Source organism: Dasypus novemcinctus, chromosome 3 (assembly GCF_030445035.2).
Source record: "Dasypus novemcinctus isolate mDasNov1 chromosome 3, mDasNov1.1.hap2, whole genome shotgun sequence".
NCBI classification, from domain to species: Eukaryota; Metazoa; Chordata; class Mammalia; order Cingulata; family Dasypodidae; genus Dasypus; species Dasypus novemcinctus.
The window spans coordinates 146,080,462-146,098,302 of NC_080675.1; the positions used below are offsets into that span (position 1 = coordinate 146,080,462).

The window sequence follows — 17,841 nt, forward strand, 5'->3', positions numbered from 1 at the left end:
GTGTTTGTGAGTGAGCCTTTTAGATGACTTAGTCACTGCCTCCTCAGACCTGGTTTGCTGCAGAACTTTCCTAGGTGGCTTCCTGATTTGGCCCCAGCCCTTCCTGGTGCAGTTGGAATGACTGTTCCGAAACACAAGGATTGCGGCGTCCCTCCTGTGCCTCAGCCCTTCCAGGGCTTCCTATGCTCTGGTCTCACAGCCCTCCCCATTTTCCTCTCACCTAGGTGGTCCTGGGCAGCCTTCACCGCTCTCCTTTCTACAATCGCCACCCTCCTGACCTCGTGACCTCGGTCTTGGCTGCCCTCCCCTTTTCTGGGTGATCTCTTTTCTCCCGGTACCCACGAATCAATCTTGTTCATCTTTGTAAGGGGACCCACCTGGGGTCGCGGGGGTGGCGTGGAGGGACTGGCCCTTCCGGAAGCGGCCGCCAGGGGGCGGCAGGAGCGACGGCAGATGACCGCGGGAGGCCGCGAGGGGGGAGGGAGGAGGACCGAGGGAGCGGGGATCCGGGCTCTCCGGGTCACAAACTCTAGCCAGAGCTCTCCGCGCGCGCCCGAGCCGCTGGCCGCCCGCGCAGCCTGACGCGGAGCCCGGGCGCGGCGGGGACCTGTGCAGGGCGGGCGCGGGGGGGGGGGGGCGGCGGCTCCCGTCCATGCGGCGGCGCTCGGGGCTGCCCGGCGCCGGGAACCACGCGGGGGCGAGGCGAGGCGGCCGCCGGCTGCTCGGGAACGCGGACGGCCAGGTGAGCAGAGCCGCGCCGCGCGCCCCGCGCTCCCTGCGCGTCGCCCGCGCGGCCCCGGCCCGGCCCGCCGCTGGTGCCAGCCCCTCGGGCTCCCGCGGGGCGGCGGGGCGGCGGGCGTGGGGCGGCGGGGCGGTGGGCGCGGTGGGTGTGTCCGGCGCGCGCTGGGCTGAGCCGGCGCTGGGCTCCGGGGACCAGCGCGCGCGGCTGCTCCGTGCCGACGGCTGCGCGCCCTTGTCTCCTTCGCTGCCCCTGCTGGGGGTCTTGCCCTGTCCTGGCCCCGGCGCTCACCGCGCCCACAACTCTGAGACTCTAGGGACAGTCACGCTCGGTTGTCCCCGGGCCGGGGCCCCGCGCTCCCTGAGTTCGGGTCAGAGGGGAACGAGCGAATTCACCCCCAGCTCGGGCGCTCCCACCCCGGCCTCGCCGGCCTCCTGCCTGGGGCCAGAATGCGGATCGAGTCTCTGTGGGCGCTCACCGAACCCCAGCCTGGGGCCTCAGCCACGCTGTTTTCTAGAAAGTCTCGGATCCGTGTGTCTGTCTCGGCTAAGCCGCCGCAGCCCAGCGTCTCTGGGAGCCGGAGCGGATGGGCTGTTTCCGCCAACTCTGGGCACTTTCCCTTAGTGCATCACAAGTACCTGCAGCCCCGTGGCGCGTTTGCCGAATTAGCTTTTGCAGAACCAGCTTACCTCGGAGCTTTAGAGATCTGGAAACTTTTTCCCCTTTGAAATAACATCAGCCTTGACTGGGGAAGGGAATTTAGGGCGTTCTCAGGCCCTAACAGCCAACGAGCCTCTGGAATTTGTGGGTATGGTGCGTTTCCTAAGCATTCCACACCCCGCTCCGCGCAGCCCTTTCCCCGCCCCTCGCCTTCCCTACCTCCGGTAAGGGTGCATTTCTCTTTGCGACCTCCACTATGCAACCTTGTGCCCCTTTGCAGGCAGCACGTGAAATTTTGAAACCTGGTACCTGTGTAGCTGAAGGCATCCTTAGTTGCCTTCTGGAATTTCGACTACAAGAAATAGAGATGCAGAGGGTGTGAGGAGTCATCTTGTCCCAACCTCAGTTTATAGCTGAAGGCACCCAGGCGCAGAAAAGTCTACTAATATATCAAGGGTGACAAACCTGTTTGCCTCTTCTACTTAACTGATAGAGTTGATGGAATTGTTCTGCTTAATAGAATCTCACTGCAGCTCAGCATGCAAAGAAGGAAACCTTTAAAAACGTGATTTAAATACAGTACTACTTAGATCCTATAGATTTTTTTTTTTTTTTTTTGGCACCATCCTTGAATTCCTTTAGAAAACAAAACCCTACTCCTTAAATTAATGCGAGGAAGCAGTTGGGAGTCCTGGGACTTTCCTATAAACCTCTGCAGGGCTGGAGCAGGGATTTCCCAGAGGTCCTGGTCTGGGAAGTGAGTTTGGGTGATTAGAATCAGCAGCTGGGCAGCCAGGTTGGCTTGTGGGGAGGGCTCATGGTATCACCTCCATGGGCAGCACTGGGCAGGGCCCCAGGCTGGCGTTCTCTTTATGTCAGTTTTCCCTGTCATGCTCCCTGGCTGTTAGGGCACAGGAAATGCAGCCCTGAGTTTGGGGGCAAGATCAGGGGTGGAGATTTTGATTTGGAATTCTTTTGCCTAGAAATGCTTGTGATTGTAATCAGTTATACTAGAGAGGGGGGCTGGATATTGCTCCTCTCCTCCTTTTCAGCCCCCCACATCACTCTCCATGGCACCACTTTTCTCCCAGTAGTGGGAGTCAACTTCTGAATACCTCAAACTCCCCCTTTCCGTCTCCCACATTTGTAGTTCATTCATCACAGAGTCCCTTCTACATTCCTTTGTGATATCTCAGGGAATTATTTCCCTGTCTTCATTACCACTGCTCCCACCTTAAGCCATGTCCAAATTACTGTAATAATCTCCCCCCCCCCCCTTGATTTTCAGCCACGAGCCACTTTCTTCATTTTAATCCATCTTCTTTCATGGTGACAGATTAATATTCCTAAAATTCTGATTTCATCACATCATCCCTTTCAAGAAATTACAAAGGCTTCCCAGTAGTCAATTCGATTTAATTTTATCCAACCGATATTTCTGAGCATCTGCTGTGTGTCAGGGTCTGTTACCATGTGCTGGGGTTTCAACCATGAAGAAGATAACATCCCTGCCCTCAAGGAGTTGACAGGCTAGTGAGATAATAAATAACCACCTGGGGAGAAAGGCAGAGGAAATAGCCACAAACCCTGGCAAAGAGGCCTGTGCAAAGCATGGAGGAGACACACGTGAGGGAGAAATGCCTACTGCTTAGGAGGGGCTAGGAAAGTTACAGCCAGGCTTTGAAACGCAAGGAAGGGTTCTCTAGGAGATGGGAAGGGCTGGGAGGAGGGTGCAGCAGGCAAGGGGCAGTGCTGGCACTACGTGGTTGAGGTAATTCTTCTTCTGAGCATTTAAAACTGTATCATCCGAGTCTATTTCATGGACCCAGGAGCAGCCCAACAACTCTTCCCTTCCCCAAACCTCACTCTCCTAGTCTCTATCATGATCTTGTGTGCCTACCTGCTCCCCAGCTCAGAAATCCAGACCACCCCTCTTCTCTATTAACCTAAATTTTGCCAGGGAGGGTGTCCCAGCCCTTCCAGCACATGCCCATCTCTCTCTTCCTTGAACCCCTTAGTTACTGCCCTGCATTCTTTGCCCTGACTATATATTCATTCTGGAATGCCGCCATGGGGCAAGCCTTGTCTTCCCAGCCACTCACCAGTTTCTCCCTCTCCTTGGGCCCCTCCCAGGTCGTGAGGCATGTGACCATTAACAGTACCAACAAACTTGAAAAAACAGGTGGCATCGTTAGGCCTCATCTTGCATCCCATGTTTCCCATCTCTGGACTCTTCTTTTCTCTCTACCCCTTTTACCTTCTTTTTGGGGGGGTATGTGTGGATAATTGTGATATTTATGTATGTGTAGATATGAAGGTTTCATGTGTACTTATTGAATGCCCTTCTTGTAAAAATAATGGATTAAAAATGTCACGTGGTTCCGTTGTAAAAAGGAATGAAGTTCTGATTCATGCTACAACACGAATGGACGTTGAAGATATGATGCTGAGTGAGAGACGCCAGGCGCAAAAGGACAGATACTGTGTGGTTCCACTTATATGAAATATTGAGAAGAGGCAAATTTGTAGAGAAAGCAAATACATTAGAGGAGGGGAAATGGGGAGCTATTGCTTAATGGGGACAGAGTTTTTCTTTCAGGGGATGGCAAAACTTTAATAATGGGTGCTGGTGATGGAAGCACAACATTGTGACTGTAATTATGATACTGATGTGTGCACTTAAAAATAGCAATGGAAACTATATTACCACACACACAAAAATGCCATGCGGGGGGCCAGTGCATGGCACAGACCTGCAATCTGTCACTCAGGGCCCTTTGTGAGCCTGGCTGTGCCGTGCTTGGTGCTGTGGGAGGTTGCTTCTCATTTAATCCTCCCAGCCACCTGTGATGGGGGCATTATTGTCCTCATTTTACAAAGAAGAAACCTGACACCTCCTGCAGTTAAATGGCTTTTGCATAGGCTTTGAGTCCAAATCTTAGACCCCCAATCTTTAAGTCGATTTCTCTCTGCTATACTAGTAATTCCTGAAAGCGTTGTCTTTGGAACATCTGAATTGAAATGACCTGTGGATTTTGTGAACAAATACAGAGTCAAGGGTGGAGGCAGGGCCTGGGAATTGGTGCTTTGAAGGCTGCCTTTGGTGATTCTTGCGCATTCTCAAGATTGAGGACCACGCCCCTGGGTGGCCTTTTTATTATTATTTTATATACGTTTTAATTTTTCTTAGAGAATAATTACATGAATATTACATAAAAAATATAGAGGCTTCCCATATGCTCTGCTCCCTACCCCTCCCACACTTTCCCACGTTAACAACCTCCTTCATTAGTGTGGTACATTTGTTACAGTTGATGAACACGTTTTGGAGCATTGCCAGTAAGCGTGGATTAGAGTTTACCTTGTAGTTTAGACTCCCTCCCACACAGTTTTTAAGTTATGACAAGATATATAATGACCTGTATCTGTCATTGCAATGCCATTCAGGACAATTCCCAAGTCCCGAAAATGCTCCTAAATTACACCAATTTTTCCTCTCCCTCCCCTCAGAACTCCAGTGGCCACTGCCTCCACATCAATGATAAAAGTTCTCCCATTGCTAGAATCACAGTATGTCTATAGTAGAATAACAGTAAGTCTACTCTAGTCCATCATTCATCCCCCAATCCTGAGACTTCTGAGATGGTGATGCCCACTCTGCTTCTAACTGAGAGAGGCTTAGATCCCATGGGGCAGATGGATGGGACTGTCTTGCTTGCAGTTGCAGATCTTTCTGGTCCTTAAGATGGTCATTGTCCATCATCATCTCCTTGTTAGTTGTCCTGGGTGAGTCCAATTAACCGGAGAGTGGATGTTGCAACTATGTTGAGATTCAAGGCCCAACTGGCACATGGAAAGCCCAAAGATTTAAGTCTCTTGGACATATACAATCCACTGTAGTACTAACTATAGGTTCAGCTAGAAGGGGCAGAAGAGCCATGTGTCACACTGGGGAGCATAAATACCAAAGTAGGGCCCACTGGCAGGGTGCCAAACCCCTGAGCTGTCTGCCCTGCTTCTAGTGTCTGGATGTCTCCAGAGCCCCTAGGCTGCCTTTACAGTGAGGTTCTAGTGACAGATGGTGAGCTAAGGAGCCACTTTTCCCAAGTTCAGTTCCTTTTTAACAGAGGCCCAGACCTTGACTCAAAAGGAGTCCTAATGGAGAATTGTGGCCTGGGCCAGGAGCAGAGATCTCTTCTGGTCTTTGGTTCATTCTTGAACACATTCTGCTGCCTGAAGGTGTGTACGTCCAGCTCTCACCTGCTTGGCTCACTTGGAGTTCTAGTCTGAGCTAGAAGGAATCAGGGTGAGTTGGTTCTGGGAGCCCCAAGTTGCCAGGGGTAAAGAATGGGCTGGGACTTGCCAAACAGGACTGGAGATGCCATCCTAGCCACTCTCCCTCCAGGTGAGGTGAGTCTCTTTCCCCAGTGTGGGGCCTGGTCGTTGACTGGTCTCCTTCACTCAACAAGCCTTTATTTAGCCCTCTTCCTGTCCCCAGCCTCAGTTTTCCTATCTGTAACAAGGGGATAGCGAAAGTCTAGAGGACTGATATGGGGACCAGTGCTCTGGGATGCAGAGTGTTAGGCACAGACCTGGTACAGAGTGGACAAGAGTGTTAGTTCTTGTTCCATCTCTCTTGTCCACTCTGTACCTGATCAGTGCTTGGTAATCAGTTGGTGCTCAATGTGTTACAGGAAAAAAAAATTCTTAGTCCCTCTTGAGTGCAGCTGTTTGTATCTAACAGGTTGCATACTGCAACCATGTGTTTGAACCCAGCAAATGAACATCTCCAGCTGCACAGTAATAACAATAATGAATTACCCATTCAATGTCCCCTCCTCTGTCTACTCTCCTTCCCCAGTTTCCCTTTAGATTCCCCAAAGAACAGGTTGGCGGTAGTTTCCTTTATTGATGATTACTTGTCCTGAGAGAGTCGTCTCTTTCCTGTTTGTTTCCTTTTCTTTTTACTTGATATTTCAATAGAGCTTACTGTGGACATTGTCTTCGCCGATGAGCTTTCCCGAACTTGATCACAGAGATGGCATCCTGGGCAGTGTTCTCCCGGAGCCCCTCTTCCCTCGGGCCAGGTCCAGAGGGCGGGGAGCCAGGCTCGTGCTGTGGCGTCTTATCTCAGAAAGCAGCGGACAGCGTGCAGCCCGGGCTGGGCAGGGGGCAGGCCTGCCCCACCCTCCCTGACTGGCCTGCTGCCCCTGGCCTGGCCAGCCACGAGGGCCGAGCACGGGGATGGACCGAGGTAATGAGTGATTAACGGGCGCCCCATCTAATCTCCTGCCAGGGGAGATGCAAGGGCAGCCATGGGCTCCGTGCTCGTTGTGACCTGCTCCAGGTGGGCTTGGAATGCGCTCAGCCAGGATGGGGATTAAGGCTTGAGAGACAAGAGGAAATGAGATGTTAACCCTTTAGGCATGGCCCTCTCAGCCCCAGCGGGGAAATGGTAGGGGAATTAGCTGCCAGCGTCTGATGACAGGGGGCATCCCTGTGATTTATGGCAAGGACACAGCCACGGTACTACCGCAGGGTGCTGTGCTGTGTCTTTGACTTAACATTTTTCTTGGAGGTGCACTCAGGAGGGTAGAGGATTAGTTTCATATGAAAATGGATAAACAGACTGTTGGGAGGCTGTCCTACCTGCTTCCTTCTTAGAAACCGTCTGATTCTATCAGCAAGTTGCATAGTTGTAGTTGCCAGACATGCTTTTCCCCCTGAAATGTAGCACCTCTGACCTCTTGTAATTTCAAGAAGACAAATGAGGGAGCCTGGCCCGGGCTCCCTTCCCAGGGCAGGGCCCTGGTGCAGAGGGGAAGGGCCCTGGGCCAGGCACCAAGCTGGGGACCATTAACAAGTTCCTTGATCTCTTTTGCTGTTGTTTACTCATCTGTAAAATGGGGATAATAGTAGAACATACCCTGGGTGAGATTCAGGGGAATGTAAAATACTTAAAATAGTCTCAGCCATGGAGAAATGCCCTGTGAAGTTTAGCTATCCTTTTTTTTTGCTTACGGGTCTAATTCCAGAAACCATGTCTTCTCTGCGAAGGACATAAGCTTCTGTTCTAGGGCCCTAAGACTTGCTTTGGGTTACTCAACAACTCACCCTTTGGTTGATCTCACTTCTTTGACCCCTGCCCCTGACATGCCTTGAATTCTGAGTCCCTGACGGCTGGCTCTCTGACCTCCAGCTGCCCTTTTGGTTACACTCCGCCTCCCCATGTCCCCTGCCTCCCTCCTTGGTGACCAGACCTCAGCCGACTAGGCAGGGATGTCGCTGGTCCTTTAGGGGAACAGGCCACTCCTGCACCAGCTCTGCTTGTCGCCAGCCTTGCTATGACCTGGTAGCCCCGAGTAAACAGGTTACTGCCTTGAGAGAAAATTAGGAACTCTGGAGACAGTCTGGCCTGCATGCAAATTCCTGCTCTACTTACTAACCCAGCAGTGGACACGAGGCCCCTGTGAGACCATGGGAGTTTATTGCCGGTTTTAAGATGAGCCCTGGGGGTAGAACTGTGTTTTCAAGTTTTGAAGTCTCATTCCAGGCTATATACTGACATTCTAGCCACTAGCTCTGTTGTGTGTCTTTTCTAGGAGCAGACACATGCCCAAGGCCTGCTGGATTTTAGTGATGGTTTAGCCAAGACCCAGGATTGCTTTCTGCTCATAGGGTCTTTGGGCCAGCTAAGGGAGAGAGAACTGCCATTTACGGAGCCTCTTGTCAGGTACTGGGATTTCCGTGCCTTAACTTATTTAATCCTCACAGCAATCTGTGTGAGCTAGACATTATTATTCCTTTTCTACAGCCTAGAAAACAGAGGCTAAGGAACCAGCTCAGGCTCACACAGCAGGTAGGTATCAGAGTGATGTCTGAATTCCAAGTCATGTGATTCCAAATCATGTGATGTGGGGGAACTTCCAGGCCAGCTAGTGCCTCAGTGAAGAGTAACCCATAATTTAAAAAGAACTGAGCTATGATTTTCGTAAAATGCATCATTTTAAAGTGCAATTCGATTATTTACAGTATATATACAGAGTTGTGCAACCACGAGCACTAATTCAAGAATATAGGGAAGCGAACTCGGCCCAATGGATAGGGCGTCTGCCTACCACATGGGAGGTCCGCGGTTCAAACCCCGGGCCTCCTTGACCCGTGTGGAGCTGGCCCATGCGCAGTGCTGATGCGCGCAAGGAGTGTTGTGGCACGTAGGGGTGTCCCCCGTGTTGGGGAGCCCCACGTGCAGGGAGAGCGCCCTGTAAGGAGAGCCGCCCAATGTGAAAGAAAGTGCAGCCTGCCCAAGAATGGCACCGCACACACGGAGAGCTGACCCAAGATGACGCAACAAAAAGAAAGACAGATTCCCGGTGCCACTGGTAAGGATAGAAGTGGTCACAGAAGAGCACACAGTGAATGAACAAAGAGAGCAGACAACTGCGGGGGGGGGGGGGGGGGTGGGGGAGGGAAGAGGAGAGAGGAAAAAAAAACATAAATAAATAAATAATTATAGTGTAATTAAAGCACCTGGTCCAGGGTTTAAAAAAAAAAAGTATGTTCATCATCCCCAAAAGAAACTCTGTACCTGTGCGATGTCGCTCCCCATTTCTTCGTAGTTCCAACCCCTTGCTACTATTAATCTTCTTTGTGCCTCTGTGGATTTGCATCATTGGGACATTTCATATAAATGGATTCGTACGCTATGCCTTTTGTGTCTGATCTCTTTCATTCATGTAACGTTTTCAGGGTTCATCCATGGTGAAGTGCGTATCAGTACTTCATTCCTTTTTATGGCTGTGTAACCAACTTTTAAAGTAAAAAGTAAGAATGACTTTATTTTGCTTAGAGAAAGGGTGGAGCAGCAATCTCAAAACACTCATCTTTTACTGTGGGCAAATGTGAAAGAACTGTAAAAACAGGAGCAGATGCATGTTTTCAGGTGGAGTGAGTGCCTCTTGCCTGAGCGGGGGCGGGTGGGGGACGGGAGAGGGCTGGCGAGGCTCTCCTATGACTGAGAAGAGCAGGGCGATCAGCTTCCTTCCCCAGCGCCTTGGGAATGGCCAGGCTGCTCTGGCCAAGCTACCCTCGGCCCGTGCAACTGGCATAGCCTCTTGGGAGAAGTCCTGGATATGTGGTATGGACCCAGTGGACTGCTGCCAGGGAGAAATGGACTCGAGGGTTTGTGGAGCCATCCTTGCCATAGGCTGCCTCGTTTGCGTCTGTGTAGACATTTTTAGCCCCTTACACAGCCTATTGCCCTGCTTTTAACTCCAGATAGATTCCCGTGTCAAACACTGGCACTGCTGATTTATTTTGACTTTTAAGTTTCTAAATATAATATTTATTTATTTTTCTGTTACAAAAGTAAAGCAGGTTTATTGTAGAAAACTTAGGAAATGCACAACACGAAGAAGAAAAATAAGAATTATCCATAATTCCCCTAACCAAAGATGACCTTTTTTTTTCTTGTATCCTAGTCTTTTTAAAATGCATTTACATTCATATTGTTTTGTAGAGTTGGTGTCATGCTGGACATATTAAGTTGCTCATAACTTTTTTCACTTAATGCATCCTCAACATTTTTCCACTGTATTACATATTTATCAAAACATGATTTTTTTTTGAATGACTGCAGAGTGTTTCTTAGCATTAATATCTCTCTTAACAGATATTTTGGTTATATTGGTTGTTTCCTGTTTTTCAGTGTTATTTATAAACAAAACAGTTTCTTTTTATATATATTTTTTGCACCTCTGTTAATGCACAGTGCTATTTTTGGAACAAAGGATATAAATACTTTCAAGGTGTATGATAAGTATGGTAAAATTTGCCTTCCAACAGAGACTCGATCAATTTATACTCCTACAACCCTGCCATTTTGTAACTTGAGTTTTACTGTACATGTAACTTTACCAAAATGTCTCTCTATCCTGCCTCCCTCCCTCTCTCTCCTCCTTCTTCCCCCTTTCACCCCCCCTCTTTTTCATGCACAGAAGTGCATGCACACGTGCATTCTATATCAAATGTTTATATTGTTTTGTATTCTCCTCAATATATGCCTATATTTTTATTTAAGCACGTGCACATTTGTCCTTTTAACCTAATGTAATTTCATATAAACATTTTCCATCCTTGACCTAGCCTGTGTTCCTGTTTTTAAGCATAATGATGATTTCCATCATTTTGCTCCATCATGGTTTCCTTAGCCATTCTCCCTCCATTGGGGATCTATGTTATTTCTAGATTTTCCCTAATCTGAAAAGTAGTGTCACGAACATGAATATTCTACTTGCTGTTATTTACTTTTTTATGATGTCCCGTTCCATTTTGGAAATACCATCCCCCACCATGTTTTTACCAGGTCAAAAGCAGGAGCCCATTCTAATGATGCTACATGTTGCTCAAGTGCTTTTCAGAGGAAATACACCTGGATGGACCACCCGGCGGCCCACCTGGATACTTGCTTTCTAACTTCCCTTCCCTTTCCTTATTAATTGCATTTTTTTCAGGCTCAGGTCAGAGGAACTCAATGTTTCACTCTTAGCGAGAGATGTAAGCCACTGTGAAGGTCAGGACGTTCTAAGGAAAATTATTATAAAGGGAAATTATGTCATTGTTAACATAATACCCTTGCAGCGAAAGTTCTCAGTGACCACTTTTCTGGTTCTATCTGGGTGTTGCTAAGCCTGCCTTCACTCATGCACCCAACACTTCCCAAGACCCTACTATCTGCCCGGTAGCAGCACCGTGCATTGTGAAGGCTGCAGATGCAAATCCTGACTCTGCCACTTACTGACCGCGTGGGCTTTTTGAGCCTCTTGTCCTCATCTGTAAAATTGGCTAATAATGCCTTAGGGATGAGAGGAGAGAGCAAACTGTAAGGTATTTGTTCTTTTCTACTATGGACTTTAATAAGCACTAAAACTTCTGTCCATCTTAAAGAAGGAGTTCTCTCTGGGAAGCCGGCTACTTACAGACTGGGTGTGGGGGGCAGGCCAGAAAGGCTAATCAGTGTGGCTGATGTTTGGCAGTGGAGACTGGGGGCCCAGAAAAGGGGCATCAGACTCGGATTGGTGGGAATTCAGAGACTGGAGGTGGGTGGGCATCCCAGTAGGAAGAAGCAAAGTGGGGGGAGGGAGATGGGAAGTAGAAGCCTGTTGTGTTTTATGGAAGGGCCGCATTCTTGGAGACCTCACAGAATTCGGATCTCTTTTTCCCCCTAGAATAAATGTAAAATGCGAGCATGTGCTTGATACTTGATACATTCTCAGGATGCATATTTTTGCTTTATATTGCTTTTCATACTGTCAGCATTATCTCTAACATTACACAGTGGACTTGCTCCTAAATTGCGAGCTCTGAGTCCCCTGATGATGTTTGGCTTTCTCAATAGCATTTTATTTAGCTCATCTACCTTCAGTAACAAGCTGCTGCTGGTGGTTATCATCATCCTCTTGGTGTGTTTTCAGTCTGGCACCAGCACCATCATTTGACAGACGGTCTAGATCACGGGTTGACGAACTTTGCTGTGAAGGCCAGACTGCAAATATTTTCGACTCTACGGCCTCTGTTGGAAGTACTCAGCTCTGCCTTTGGAGCACAAAAGCAGCCGTAGACAATAGGAAAACAAATGGGTGTGGCTGTGTTCCAATAAAACGTTATTCATAGACACTGCAATTTGAAATTCACGTAATGTTCATATGTCACGAAATAGTCGTCTTCTTTTGAGTTTTGTTCTTCCTTTAAAAAAGGTTGAACAAACAGGTGGTGGGCCAGATTTGGCCGACCTTTGGTCTAGATGTCTACAAGATTGAAAGTGTTTTTTTTTTAATTTTAAGAAGAATGAATGTTAAAATAACCCAATGATCAACAAAATCACTCATAGACATTCCAGTGCTCATAAAACTCTAGCTTAATTCACAAGTCCTAGCAAAAGATTGCTGGTATTTATCAGACTGAGGGTTGCCAATGTGGACAAATACTTAGCTACAATTTATAATTCTTTAAGGAGGTATTCTAATGAGTTAAAAAAGTTTAGGGGAGTGGGTATAGCTCAGTGGTTGAGCACCTGCCTCCCATGCTTGAGGTCCTGGGTTCGATCCCCAGTACCTCCTAAAAATAAAAAGTTTAAATCATAATATTTAAAAATCCAGGCATCAAATGACTATACTAATATTGTTATATCATTCTCTTTCATGATTCAAATCTTATACCATAAAATTGTTTACTGTTGAATACCGTCCTGGAGTACAGCACCTCTGCCTGATGTCCAACTGCCTGATGGCCGGTGGTCAGGAGTGTGGAACTTGATTCTGGCTGGAATTTTTATGGTAAAAGCCATGGAGGGCATGGAAGGAGCACCAAGGCTTGTGTCTGGCACGTGGGGGATGCTGGAGAAGCTTTTGTTCCGTCTCCTCCCTTTCCTTTCCTCCCCACTCAAAAGTTCTGTATATTTGGTCAGCTCCAAAACATGCTGAGCCTCTTTGAAATTGTTACTTTGCTTCTTTCCACATGAAGTAAAGTCACTAACCTTTTAAATGGAAACAAAAACAAAGGCTGTCAGAAAGCAGCGTCTCCCCTCCTGGGTCACCAGCTTTCCCTTGCTGGAGAATAAGCTGCGGTGTGCTGAGACCGCTGGTCTGCCAAGGCCAGGCCAAGAGGCCCCGGGTCCAAGGAAGGCGCCTCCCGCGGGGTGCAGCCCGGGCTCCCCAGCCAGGAGGGGCGCACCTGGCCTGCTAGCTGCTCCAAGACCCACCGTTCCTGGTGGATCTTGGTTTTTAGGGATTCTGACGGTAGAAATCTCCCGATGGAAGCCCGCCAGCCACAGAGGTGCCTGCGGTGCTGTGGTTCTTGGCTCTCCAGGATGCTTTTGCTGTGTGTGTTGGGTGGAAGGCCTGTCTTGAGCAGATGTGTGTTTGTGTTATTTAGGGGGCGATGGTGCACAACCACGTGTGCTTTCTAGCCTGGCGTCTGGCAGGATGTGAAGGGAGGCGCTGTATTTTGGCGGGGGAGATTTTTCATTGTGCTGGTGGCGGGCGGGGCATTCTTCCTGTGCGTTGGTTGCTCTTTGGTTTGTTGGCAAGTGGACTGGAGCCAAGGGCACTGGTGTTCCGTCCTGACTTTGCCACTTGCTGTTGGACCTCAAGCAATCTATTCCCTGTCTCTTGGTCGCTAATTCTTCACTCCTAAATGAAAGGTGATAGATTAGATAATTTCTGAAAGCTCATTTAACTTTAACTCTCTGTGATTCTAAGTAAGCCAGACATTTAGAAACAAGGGCAAATAGACATTGTACGGATACAATACCGAAAATCACAGCATTAGAGTATTTAGGATGTGCTTCATGTGAAACGTACATTTAAATGTCTTCACAGAAGTGACTAGTGATTTGACCTTTGGGCTGGATTGTTCGAAGAGGTGTAATTGTTCATCGATCTAGCCCCATTCTTGATTTCTATATATTAAGTGTTTATGTGCCAGGTTATAAGGAGGTATGAAGAAAAGGACCTTACAGGCATGAAATGGTCAGAGGCTATTGTAAGAGAAGTACCAGCAGTAGGGCATGGAGCGAAATGCTCTTGTCCAGAGAGTGTGGGATTCTAGCTGTGCTTTAGAAGATGGGTGAGGTTTGGTCTGTAGAGGGGTGATGGTGCAGGTAAAGCAGAGAAGGGGAAGGAAGAGAGGTGTATTTCAAGAACAGGGCAGTGGGGACAGTGAGTGACTGGAGGAGAAAAGAAGGAATGAGGTGAGTGAGAGAGGAGCTAGGTTAGAGGAAGCCTTGATGTTAGGAAGAGGAAATCAGACTTGATATGAATGCTGGACTAGATGTCAGATGACCTGAATTCCAGTTCCTGCTCTGTCATTTGCTAAGCTGTGACCTTGGATGAGTCGCTTTTTTCCTCTAGACTTGCTTTCCTCATTGGTGATATTCATGGACTGGATAAGGTCTTTCAGCAATCATTCATGGAGCCTTTTTGGTACTGGAGCTACTATAAGGATCATAAGACAGACTCAGGCCCTGTCTTGGGAGTCTTACTGGCTATAGGGGAAGACAATGTGAGAAAGAGAATCACATGGGCAGATTAGGGTTGCAAAAGTGCATAGTGCTGTGGGAGCAATCAACAGGGAGCTTTGATTAAATCTGGGGCCTTAGGGAGGCCTTCTTGGAGAAGCTGAGGCTTGAAGGAGACAATGATAGCCAGGCAAAGAGGTGGGCAAGGAAAGACCATGTCTAGCAGAGACAGCATTGTTATGACAGCCTGGGGAATACAGTAGGATGCATGTGAAAAGAAAAGTCCCATGTGGCTGGAGGAAGGGGCATGAGCTGCAGAGGCTGCCTGGGATCTGATCTGATCAGAAATGGTCTGTTGGACCTGTTTGAGAATTTTGGACTTTTTTCAGGGGAGTGACATTTGTAGGTTGTGGTTGTTTGATCAATTATAGACAGTCTGTCCTAACTCCCTGCTTTGTAAATGAAGGAAATTAGAGCCCTTCTCTCTTTCCCTAATGCTGCTCTGAACTTCTGGCAGCTGCACCAACTAGATTATGTATTTATGAATGTATGTATTTTTCATTGAATTGATTTAAGAAAAGTTCAAGCTGTGCAAAAGGATGTACAGTAAAAAGTAAGTTATGTTGCTATCCTTGTACCCTGCTATCCCAAACCCCTCTCCAGATATGGCTACTTCTATCATTTTCTTATATATAATCCACCCTACCCCCTGCCTTCTTCTTCTTTAAAGTAACCTGCTATATATAATGATGAGTATCTTGTCTGTTGTTTCCTATTTTATACCTCTTTGTCTTTCTGCTGTACTGTCTGAGCTATTTCCTTAAATTTATCCTCCAATGAGTTCAACTACAGAATTTTTTATTTGGACAATTTGTTTTTTACTGTTAAGAGCTCTTTATTCTGACTATTCTTTTTTCATAGTGTTCTATTCTTGTTTCTGGATGCAATAACTTCTCATAATCTCTCTGCGGATACTAATTAAAATATTTTTAAGACTTTCTTCTATTTCCTATACTATTAGTTTCCTCCAGGTTGTTTGTTCTTTTTATTTTTTACCTTCCTTTTCAGTATTTGTCTAATGCCCCTAGGCTGTTCATTCATATTTATCATTAAAAAATTGTAGATAGATATAATGATACAAAAAAAGTGGCAAAACACTAAAAAGATGGTAAGTCTATATATCTGGTTAGGGGGTATATTGAAATTCCTTGTATTGTTTTTGTTACTTTTGCAAATTTATTGTAAGTTTGAAATTATTTCAAAATAAAGTTTTAAAAATAATATTAATTGAAGGGAAATTTAACTTCTGGGAAAATGGAGGCGATATATTTCCCTGTATTCCTCCTGTGAAGTACAGTTGAAACCCAGGATATTATATATAAAGCAAACGTAAGAGAACTGAAAAGTAGAGAGAAGAAGGCAGAATGGCTAGGGACTTTGGGATCTGAGGAATGATTTGGTGGTGAGTTTCCTGGGTTTACTTTTTGCCTCATATATCCCATTCTTCAGCTAGAGACATGGGCTGGCTGCCTGTAGCCAAAGGTGCAGGAAAGGGCAGCCTAGCAAGAAAGAAACCTTTTAGACAATAACTGCTCTACTCCAGCCAAACACCACCAAAAAATCTATGGCCCCACTCCCACCCCACCAACAAAGGCTGAACCTAGATTTTCACCCTAGCCAGGAGATAATGAGGTGCCCCATTATAGGTAGTGTCAGAAAGGCCAAGTAGGGAACCCGGACATTCATCCTCACCACTGATGAAAGCTCCCCTCCTCCCTCCATAATCTGTAAGTGTCTGCGGAGCCATGCGGGGAGCTTGGGCTCCCACTCCCTCCTAGCAGAAGAAAGGCATCCTTTCCCCTTCCCACTGGAGTAGTGTCAGAGGAGGCCTGGTAGAGAGTTAGGACTTCTACCACTGCCCAGTAATAATGAGGCCCTCCATCCCACCTCCTAATGCTCACTGGTGCCAGTGAAAGCTATAAGTGGAACAGTAATGAGGTATCAGTGGAGAACTGCCAGGGATCTGGAATTCCCACCCTTGTTCAGCAGTAACGAGGAGTAACTCTCCCTTGGATGTCAATGGAGGATGAGTAGGGAACCTTCCCTATCTGGCAGAAATGAGGTAGGACCCCCTTTCCCTGCTAGAGTGGTATCAGAGGAAGCCTACTCAAATAGAACGCTTTATAAGATCTAGAGTTTCATAACATAATACCTACAATATCCAGGTTTCAGTTGAAAACATTTATACCAAGAACAAGGAAGATCTCAAAATGAATGAAAATAGTCAAAATGATGCTACACCAAAATGACAGAGAAGTGAGAATTAACTAACATTTTTTTTTTGAAGATTTATTTTTCATTTATTTCTCTCCCCCCCCCCCCCAGTTGTCTGCTCTCTGTGTCCATTCGCTGTGTGTTCTTCTGTGACTGCTTCTATCCTTATCAGTGGCACCGGAAATCTGTGTTTCTTTTTGTTGGGTCATCTTGCTGAGTCAGCTCTCCGTGTGTGTGGTGCCATTCTTGGGCAGGCTGCACTTTCATTCGTGCTGGGCAGCTCTCCTTACAGGGCGCACTCCTTGCATGTAGGGCTCCCCTGTGCGGGGGACACCCCTGTGTGGCAGGGCACTCCTTGTGTGCATCAGCACTGTGCATGGTCCAGCTCCACACGGGTCAAGGAGGCCCGGGGTTTGAACTGCGGACCTCCCATGTGGTAGGCGGACACCCTATCCATTGGGCCAAGTCCGCTTCCTTACCTAACAGATTTTAGAGCAGCTATCGTGTTTGAAACAAATGAAAAAAAATAGAAAGCCTCAGCAAAGAAATAAAAATAAGAGCTATAAAGAAGAACTAAATAGAAATTTTAGAACTAAAAAAATACAATAATTGAAGTAAAAAAACTCAGTCATGGGCTCAACAGCAAAATGAAGATGACAAGAAACAATGAGTAAACTTGATGATAGAACAATAGAAATTATCCAATCTGAAAGACAGAGAAAGTAGATGAGAAGAAAAATGAACAGAGCCTCAAGGACCTGTGGGACATTCATGTTATCAGAGTCTTTGAAGGAGAGAAGAAAGAGAGGGTGGAACTAAAAAAAGTACATGATGAAATAATAGCTGAAAAAGATTCCCAAGTTCAGCCCAAGACATAAACCTACAAATCCAAGGAGCTGAGTAAACTCTAAATAGAATAAACCCCCGGAAGTTCACACTAAGACACACCATAATCAAGGGTCTGAAAACAATTTTGAAAGAGGATAAAGTAAGAGGAGTCAGTCTACCCGATTTCAGGACTTACTGTATAGCTACAATAATCAAAGCAGTGTGGTATTGGTGGAGTGTCAGAAAGATACCTACATTAGTAGAACAGAGAGGAGACCCCAGAAATAGACTCACACAGATATACCCAAATGGTTTTGATGAAAGA

At 47.1% G+C, this 17,841-nt stretch overlaps 1 protein-coding gene and 1 non-coding gene across 3 annotated transcripts in view; both read left to right on the forward strand.

Annotated features, from left to right (window-relative positions):
* The first annotated feature begins 596 nt into the window (after positions 1-596).
* Positions 597-17,841, forward strand: part of THSD4 (thrombospondin type 1 domain containing 4) — a 634,788-nt gene continuing 617,543 nt past the window's right edge. Inside the window, exon 1 of one of the 2 annotated variants that reach the window (XM_058294432.2) lies at positions 597-742. The gene's annotated coding sequence lies outside the window, so the exon portion shown is untranslated. Of the gene's footprint in view, positions 743-7,994; positions 8,133-17,841 lie in introns of those variants that run through there. The other variant, XM_004451032.4, reaches the window with a different exon arrangement.
* On the forward strand, positions 12,442-12,516 carry TRNAG-CCC (transfer RNA glycine (anticodon CCC)). The gene has a single exon. It is a non-coding gene; the product is annotated as a tRNA-Gly (tRNA).